The sequence below is a fragment of the Corythoichthys intestinalis genome, chromosome 8 (assembly GCF_030265065.1).
Source record: "Corythoichthys intestinalis isolate RoL2023-P3 chromosome 8, ASM3026506v1, whole genome shotgun sequence".
Taxonomy (NCBI): domain Eukaryota; kingdom Metazoa; phylum Chordata; class Actinopteri; order Syngnathiformes; family Syngnathidae; genus Corythoichthys; species Corythoichthys intestinalis.
In genome coordinates this window covers 35,357,337-35,365,550 of record NC_080402.1, presented here as the reverse complement: position 1 = coordinate 35,365,550, position 8,214 = coordinate 35,357,337, and the positions used below count along the sequence as shown (strand labels likewise).

Below are 8,214 nucleotides of genomic sequence, written 5' to 3'. Positions count from 1 at the left end.
TGATTGTTTGTCTATTTTTGGGTTGTATTGTTGTTTGTTCTGTTGGGGGGGAAGAAAAATCTGAACCCTGTTAATAAAGTATATTTTATTCTTTGTTTGCAGCTAAAGTGTTTCTATTTATTATGAAAATTGTGGAAAAATAAAATATACATGCATGGGAGGGTCTTGAGAGAGAGAGAGAGAGAGAGAGAGAGAGAGAGAGAGAGAGAGAGAGAGAGAGAGAGAGAGAGAGAGAGAGAGAGAGAGAGAGATTATGGTACGGCGGGCACGCGGCTTACCTTTCATCGTCCCGCGCGCATTGTGGATAACGTGCGTCCATTGCGATAACATGGAGGATTGTCTTGCCTGATTGCACAATGTAATTTTTTTTGTTTTTTTTCCATCGCATATTTTACTTGTCTTTATTTTGTGGGGACGCTATAATTCCTCGTCCGGGACAGTGTGAACCTCCACCCTCCACACTCAGGAGGGGATTAGAAACACAAACCCGCTCGGTAAGGTCTTTAACTCTCATTAACAAGAATGAATAACAACGCTACGTTAGAAAACTGTCTGCCATAGATTATGTTAACTAAAATTGTTATTGCATGTTTATTTTTAGCCCTGGCTGCATCGCTGTCAAAAATTATTGTCCTGCTCAGAGGTTCCGTGCGAAATCGTTGCACTGTCTGATATTTTTTGTAGATTTTATACACTCAAAATGGAACAAATAAAATAGTACGCTAATACATTTAGGAGACCTACCAAAAGGAACACACTATCATTAAAGTTTCACACAGTGATTAAGTACACTACTCAGGGATAATGCAGGCAAGGGAGTGCTGCCATTGCTCAACTACTCAACTTTACATGTTCAGATCCACTGATTGATGTTTTGAAAGCCATGCACAGAAATGAGGAGGCGGAAGGTTTATTTGGGGACAGTCTGACAGGTGGGTGATGCTGAAAGAAGGTGAACTTAATGCTTAGGATGTCTCTGTACTGACAGAAAAAAGCTTGGGGGGGGGGGGGCACATTCTCGAAAAGAAAGCAACTTCTTTATTCAGCATCTTTGGAGGAATTGATGACCACAGTATACAAATAAATCACAGTCAGTGACAAATCAATAATTTTATTCAGTAACCAATGCTACCCTTAGTGCACACACACTCATGTGCAATTTTTTTTAGCACAATGTTGCTCTGAATATTTTGCTGCATCATGCCTCCATGAACAACAAAACCTTTATTATTGCTCTTGCATGCACTCAACCATGTGCTGAAGTATACTGTATGTCACATTTTCTTTATGCTGCAGACAGTGTGTATGTGCTCTTGTTATGTCGATCTGTCATGGCCAGATTCGGAATCAAAATGAGCACTGAGACTTGTTCAGCAGATGAAATGAGACCCGCCAAGATCTGAAGGCCTTTCCAGGCTTTATTAATTTATGACGTTATTTTTAGGCTTGGATACATTTTTGATGCAATTGCATTTATCAAATGTAATACCGGTTGAAGTTTGTGTGTGTCTATCAGTGTTTGCATGTAATTTCTTGTACATTTTTCAAACACTAATACAAAGACACATTGTGTGTAGTAGCATTGTTATTGATTGTCATACTTGGCTTTGATAAATTAACTCATTTGCTCCAAAAAATGTATAAATACGTTCTATTTTTAATTGTTTATGTCCCAAAAACGTATTTATACGTCATTTACGTTTTTATGCGTCTTTTACGTTTTTTTTTTTCACAAGAGACATCTCTAGGTTCTGATGCCTAAGCACAACGCTCAAAATCCATTTTAAAACAATAAAACTGGCCACTGGAGGGCAGTAGCACTTTTGGTAAGACCTCATATCGGACCATGAAAGGAAATGAATAAGGAGAAATAGTCAAGAAACGGAAGTTGGAAGAAGTAAGAAGCGTGACAAAAATGTGAAGAACGATGTTAAACACAAGGCACATGCCCCACACAAGTTCCCTAGGTGAATTCTGTTATGAGGTAGTGGTCACTACAAAAGAAAGATTTTTTAAAAAATCTATCTTAATGAGACAGGCGGTGATGAGGGAAAAATTTACCCCGTCTACCGATACAGCCGCGGCCACAACAGCGTCATCTCTCAGTTCAATAGTTTAGTTATGTAAATAAATAAATAAATAAATATGTAAATTAATTGTTACTTTGCTATCAAAAGCTCTATTTGTCTTGTTGTTTATGTTATTTTGTAGAAGGAAAACATTATTCAGATGTTTAGGATGTCACAAAAGCAAAAAATAGCTTTGTTAAAGTCAAAGTTATGTTTGAAATGTATGCTTTTACAAAAAGCTCAATTTCTTTGTTTTTTTCATCAGAAATTGGCAAATTGCTCAAACTAAGCTATTTTCTATTGATGATTTCTAATGTATGGAAAAAAATATGAACTAACTTTTTTTATTACTGAAAGAAGAGAGTCTAATCTTTCTTTTAGTGGGTTCCATGTTTATATAGCAATAGAACAGAATTTCTCTCCGCCTTGCAAAATCAGTCAAAATCCAGTAAAACTGCCGGGAGCGAAGGGGGTTGCTCCAGTGAAAATGGCTGGGAGTGAATGAGTTAAAAATACAAAAAAGTGGGTAAAATTTGGCCTGCCACTTTTCGTGTCAAGATGAAGTTTTTACTGTATGGGTAGCATATGCGTTGCAGCAAAAAGAGCTTGCTAATGCTCCGGTCTGAGTTTTGTTGTTGTTATCATTGCATTTGTGTACCACGGCGACTACGCCAACTCAAAGTTCCTAAACGTTAACGTTTCAAAACGTCCTTGTTGTTGAATCTAAGATGGAGGGGTAATCATTATTTGTCTGTCCTGTGACTGACTGTAAAGGTCATATTTTGCGTCTTACATAAACAGGTATAGGCTTACACATATTTTGCCAAATCTCGAAATAAATTAACGGATCCAGTACTGTAATGTAGAACTTTATTTTGAGAGGTGTGGCTTCACTGAGCAAAAAAAAATTTAATTAATTAAAAATGAATAATAAATGTGTGCCTGTACATGACTGGGTCTCTATCTGGACGTTTTGTGTATGACATACAACTGATAGCGGCATTGTTGCACTTTTAGTGTTGTTTTTAGTAGAGGTGTTTAAAAAAAATCGATTCAGTATATCACAATACTACAGTTCTCGTATCAGTTCAAAATCCGTCTGTATCAATTCTTAAGCCTGCGTTATGCTCCTGTGTTGCGGTGACGGTGAAGCAACTACGGCGTCAATGAGCATTCAATAGTTCTGCGCCAAGGGAACGCGTTGGTCTGTAATTCACTGCCAAGGCACTGAGGGGTTTGGCCTTGTATTTGTATGGTTTTGGGGGACGTTTGTCGACTTCCTCTAGATTTTTTCCGGTTACACCATAATGCCAATGGAGATGGAAGGCTTGGATGTGGATCTTCAGCTCGTCAACATCGAACAACAAATGTTGATCATAGTGAAATGTGTGTAATGAGCGGATCTTTTAAGAGGCGATCAGACTGGGGAGCGGTGACGTAGCGGGAAGCGAGTGGAAAGAAATGGGAGAAAGCGAAAGTTAGCGGATGTTGCGGCAGCCTATTATTTTGTTATTCAGTTTATTTTTGCTACAATAAAGTGGGGAAAGCCATCATCGACTCCTCTCCTTCTTCTAGCATCGATTAGAAGCCAGCAAGCTGCGTCGTTTTGTCAGATTTCTTTGCTGTGTCCTACAACCAGCCAGTGGGAAGCCTTAGCAGATTTCTGGTGGCTATGGAACTTCCCAAACTGCTTTGTTGAAGCCTTGATGGTGAACACACCGAGGCACTCTCAATCAGTGATGATGTATCAAGTGTCCGACCTGTCTGTAGTTGAAAATTAAACATCAAAAAAACTCTTTTGACTGCAAACCTGTGCTTTATTCATTATATACTTGAAGTGTAAAATGTAAATAAGTCACAGACTCACAGCAAACATACGTACAAAATAAATGATAAATTGCACCAACCAAAAATGCGACATAGTGATAAAAAGCTGGCAGTTTTTGGCCGACTGTGTCACCGCTTCGTGTGGCCGTTCGCTTCCGAACACATACATACTTATTATGGAGGTTCTTCCCTTTTTTTATGCAACCGCTTACCTCCTGCCCCGTATTTTCATCGATCTCCTTCCACGAATTGCTTGCCGTTTGGCTATCTTTATAATGTATTGACGAGACATTTTAGAGGTTGTCGTACTTGCAGACCTCTTCGATGATACACTCGTCGGCTCGGTCCATTTTTGCGTGTAGTGTTTGATGTTTGAAAATGGCAGTGATTTCGCGCTGAACCATGAACAACAGTCCGAGCAGAACAATCACAGTCCATTTGCGTCACATCTCCACGCGTTGACACGACGCGAAGCCAGGAATTTGAGGAGGTGCACGTCAGGCTACGGCGAAGGGTAGTAAATTGGGTCTGCATTGGCAGCGAAGGTCTGCCGCAGAAGCATAACTCGGCCTTTACACGTGTGTCTTTGGTGAAAATAAACAATTCAGTTGCTGCACTTGCGCCGCAGCATTGCCTTGCAGTCTGTTGAAGTAACAACAACATTAAACTAATCCGAGTAGAGATTTGTGTACAGCGCCCTCTAGTTGTTGTTTGGATTAGTCCCTTTATAAGACTGAAATTTAGGCTCATTTTTTGCTTTAGCTATAAAAACGGAGGCGTGGAGTATTTAGAATCACGCATTTAAGCAGGTTTGGACTAAAGCAGAAAATGTTATAATGTAAGCCATACATAAAACATTATAACTTGAGTGCTGGATGACGTTTCAGGAATACATTGATATAGATGCACTTATTTCCCTTTTGATTTGTTTTTACTAAAGTGATATACAAATATCACAATAATCGTCTTCAAATGTAGGATCGGGATTAATCGGGATCAAATCGAATCATGACCTATGAATTATGATACAAATCATATCGCCAGAGATGAGATAATATGTTTTTACCTTTATAAATTGTCAAGATTTTAACAGCTTACTCTGATGACATGCACTCATTGTAGGGCTGTGGCAATCGATTGTTCAGGTAATCGATTATTCTATCAATTAGTTAGTTCGAATAATCAAGTAATCGGATTACGAACAATTAATGCATAGCAGAATAAATTTTAATGCCTGCAGTAACATTTGTTTTGGCTTGCTAAGATTGCACTTGCAAAAGAGCATTAAATGCAATACAAAATAAAATTCCGGAGAGTATATTCAAACTGCGGAATTGGACTATCATTTCAAAAGAGCATTAAATGCATTTAAAACTTAATTAAAATATCTGAGCCTCACGTCAAACTGAATAAAAAAATAAATGACAATCTAAGTACAACAAAAGAACAATTGGCTATCTTGCATCCCAAAAGTCCGCTAGCTTAAACGCTATAAAATGCTAAGTTTTTTTCTTTTTTACAAAGCTCTTAACAAATCATTCAAACACATATTCCCACAAGAAATGACTGAATATACTACTAAACTAAAAAACAAATGCATAAACAAACATATTAGCTCAAACTAAAACATATCTCATGTTGGTCTCAACAGGGAGCAGCTGGATTGAGCCCTGTTAGAAGAGTTATGGCATATTCACTGTCACTAGAGGGAAGTGTATCCACCCAAATCAATAAAACTAAATGCAACACTATTAAAACAAACCATTACAATGTTAAACAAATCTTCGAAGCAGTCAAATTTGATTCGAAGCTTTTTTTCAAATCGAATTACTAATAAATACTAATAAATAAATGCATCTAATTTTCACTCCTTCGCCTTTCTCTGTCTCAGCTCCCTCTTAGTGTTTCAGTAGTATAACAAGTTTAAAAGTATGACAACTATGAAAAAAAGTACTGCAAACAAGGTTGGGTGTGCAGCATGTGTTGTGACTTCAGCAAAAACATGCTAAACTGCAAACGGGTGGGTGATTGGCTAAAGGGGCCCTACGATGGGTCCTCTGTTGGTTTACCTGCATGTCAGTCAAAAATCTAATTGCAGAGTAAACTGGCCGTTTTTTGTTGTTGTCTTTGTTGTTGTTTTTTTTTTGTTGTTCTTTTTTTTATATATTGGGCATATTAGATGAACCTCACTAGAAACCATTTTTAATGTCCTTTCAAAAGATAGTTATACCTCAGCCCACTATTTTTACCTAAACGATCACTTTTGTGCTGGACCATCTACCATGGTCTGTGTGCTCATATGCTTATAAATGTTTGCCAAAGTGAAGCGGCTGCATTATCTGAATACATTATTGATGTAAGCAGCCCTTTGAATAAGACACACCGATATTCAAATACTCAAGCATGGATCTTTGTGTAAATGTAATGGGATGCATTCTATGCTTTCTACAAGTATGAGATTCTGTTTTTGTGTGTGCAGAGTACAGGTATTTATTTTATATTGGTATTGTATCACATACACATACAGTTAGTAAGAAAGTACTTACGGTAGTCAGCCACAGATTATACAAGTTCTCTGACTTAAAACGATAACAGAGCTCTGTAAATTTCATCATAGAAGCACTTCAACTTTGAGAAACAGGATGTCACAAAAAATGAATTCAAATTAATCAATCAATAATCAGTCAAATCAGTTCAATCAGTTCAAATAATCAATCAGTCAATAGGACTTTTTATGATTTTTTTCTTTAAATGATGGTTTAAAATAAATATTTGGTAATAATTTTTTTACTTTCATTGCCCTGTATCTGCTAGGTCCTCCAGTTGTTGCCTCCATTTATGCACCTCTTTAAGATCAATATCTAAATAAAAGACATTTGTCCACAGCCTCAAACAGTTGACTCCAAACTAAACAATGGCTTAGGCCAAGGAGCTGTTGAAGGACCCAAATAACAATTGCAGGACCTGCACCAGGCAGAGAAGAGTGAATCTACTTGTACAGTAGGCAAGCAATTTCGTGTGAACTCTGAATAAATCGACTGTGGCAGAAATTATTAGAAAATGGACCTGGGAGTTTGTTTTTGATGAAACATTTAAATCAATGACTAGTTAAGTTCAGTGAAGATAGAAACCCATTGGCAAAATGCAAAGTAAGCAGTTGTAACTGTAGTGATGTAATTATTTGAAAGAAATATTGAACCCAGGTTGTTTCATTTAAATCTCAAATTATTCTTTTATTGTTGTTGTTGTCTTCAATATTGAAGTGAAATGAGAAATAATACACGCTGGAGTAGCGCATATCTTGTTGTGGTCCTGTCCTAGATACTCCAGCCTCTGTTGTGGACCTCTGCAGCTGGACTAGTGTTACCTTCACCCTCTTCAATGCTTCGTCTATCCATCTCTTTCTTACCTGATCCATGAGTTTTGCTAGGCAGGTCTGCAGACAAAAGATTAATGCTTGTTTTGAAACTTCTTCAGAGATTTTCATGGTCATTATTGCTGTGTTTGAATAACGGGGCCTCTTGGTTTAGCGAGAAAAGGTCTGTATGCACTAAAATATCATATACAGTGTATAGCTATATGAATTTTGAAAGTAATTATTTGCATCAGAGCTTTTTTTTCCTCGTGAGAAAGAATGTAAGCATTTGCACATCCTAATATATGACGGAAAACACTCAGGTGACTTGAAGTTCCGATCTGAGACCCCCAATTTGGCCAAATTTCAAAATTATGAAAATACTGTATGCATGTGTGATACATCATTGGAAAGCTTAAAATCTCAATTTTCTTGGGGAAGACAAATTTTGGACGGGAGGGCTTTTTTTTTTTTTTTATGTTTTTTTAAACAGCGAAACCCTATATGGAGGTGAGAGCACACGAGAGCAGAATTACAGACGCCATGACTTTAATAAGATATTATTGCGTACTTACCTTGTTTCGATCCAAAAACTCCATGTCGCTTGTATCACCGAGTGTCAAGACACAGCAGTGAATGGCCACAGCTGGATTTTTGGGGGATTTTATGGGTGAAACATGGTAATATAACAATGGTCGCAATGCAGGAATCGCAGACATCAAGGAGTGGTCGAGATTTTCTTTTTCATATATTTACCCATTTAAACGTTTTTTCTCAATTGTTCTATGTTTTGATCGATTATTTATCACCTAACATATCGGGGAAAATGCGAGAGTAACAAAATATACAATTTAGCGATAGTTATGAGGTAGATATCCGTGACTTTTACAGACGCCATTTTTTCATTGTGACATAATTTGTTTGAAAGTTTAAAATATGCGAGTGAAGAATTTTTTGAAGTGT

General features: G+C 37.4%; 1 protein-coding gene across 3 annotated transcripts in view; it reads left to right on the top strand.

Annotated features, from left to right (window-relative positions):
- The first annotated feature begins 283 nt into the window (after positions 1 to 283).
- Positions 284 to 8,214, top strand: part of LOC130920765 (FERM and PDZ domain-containing protein 1) — a 44,681-nt gene continuing 36,750 nt past the window's right edge. For all 3 annotated transcript variants that reach the window (XM_057844206.1, XM_057844204.1, XM_057844205.1), the window contains exon 1: positions 284 to 494. The gene's annotated coding sequence lies outside the window, so the exon portion shown is untranslated. The remainder of the gene's footprint in view (positions 495 to 8,214) is intronic.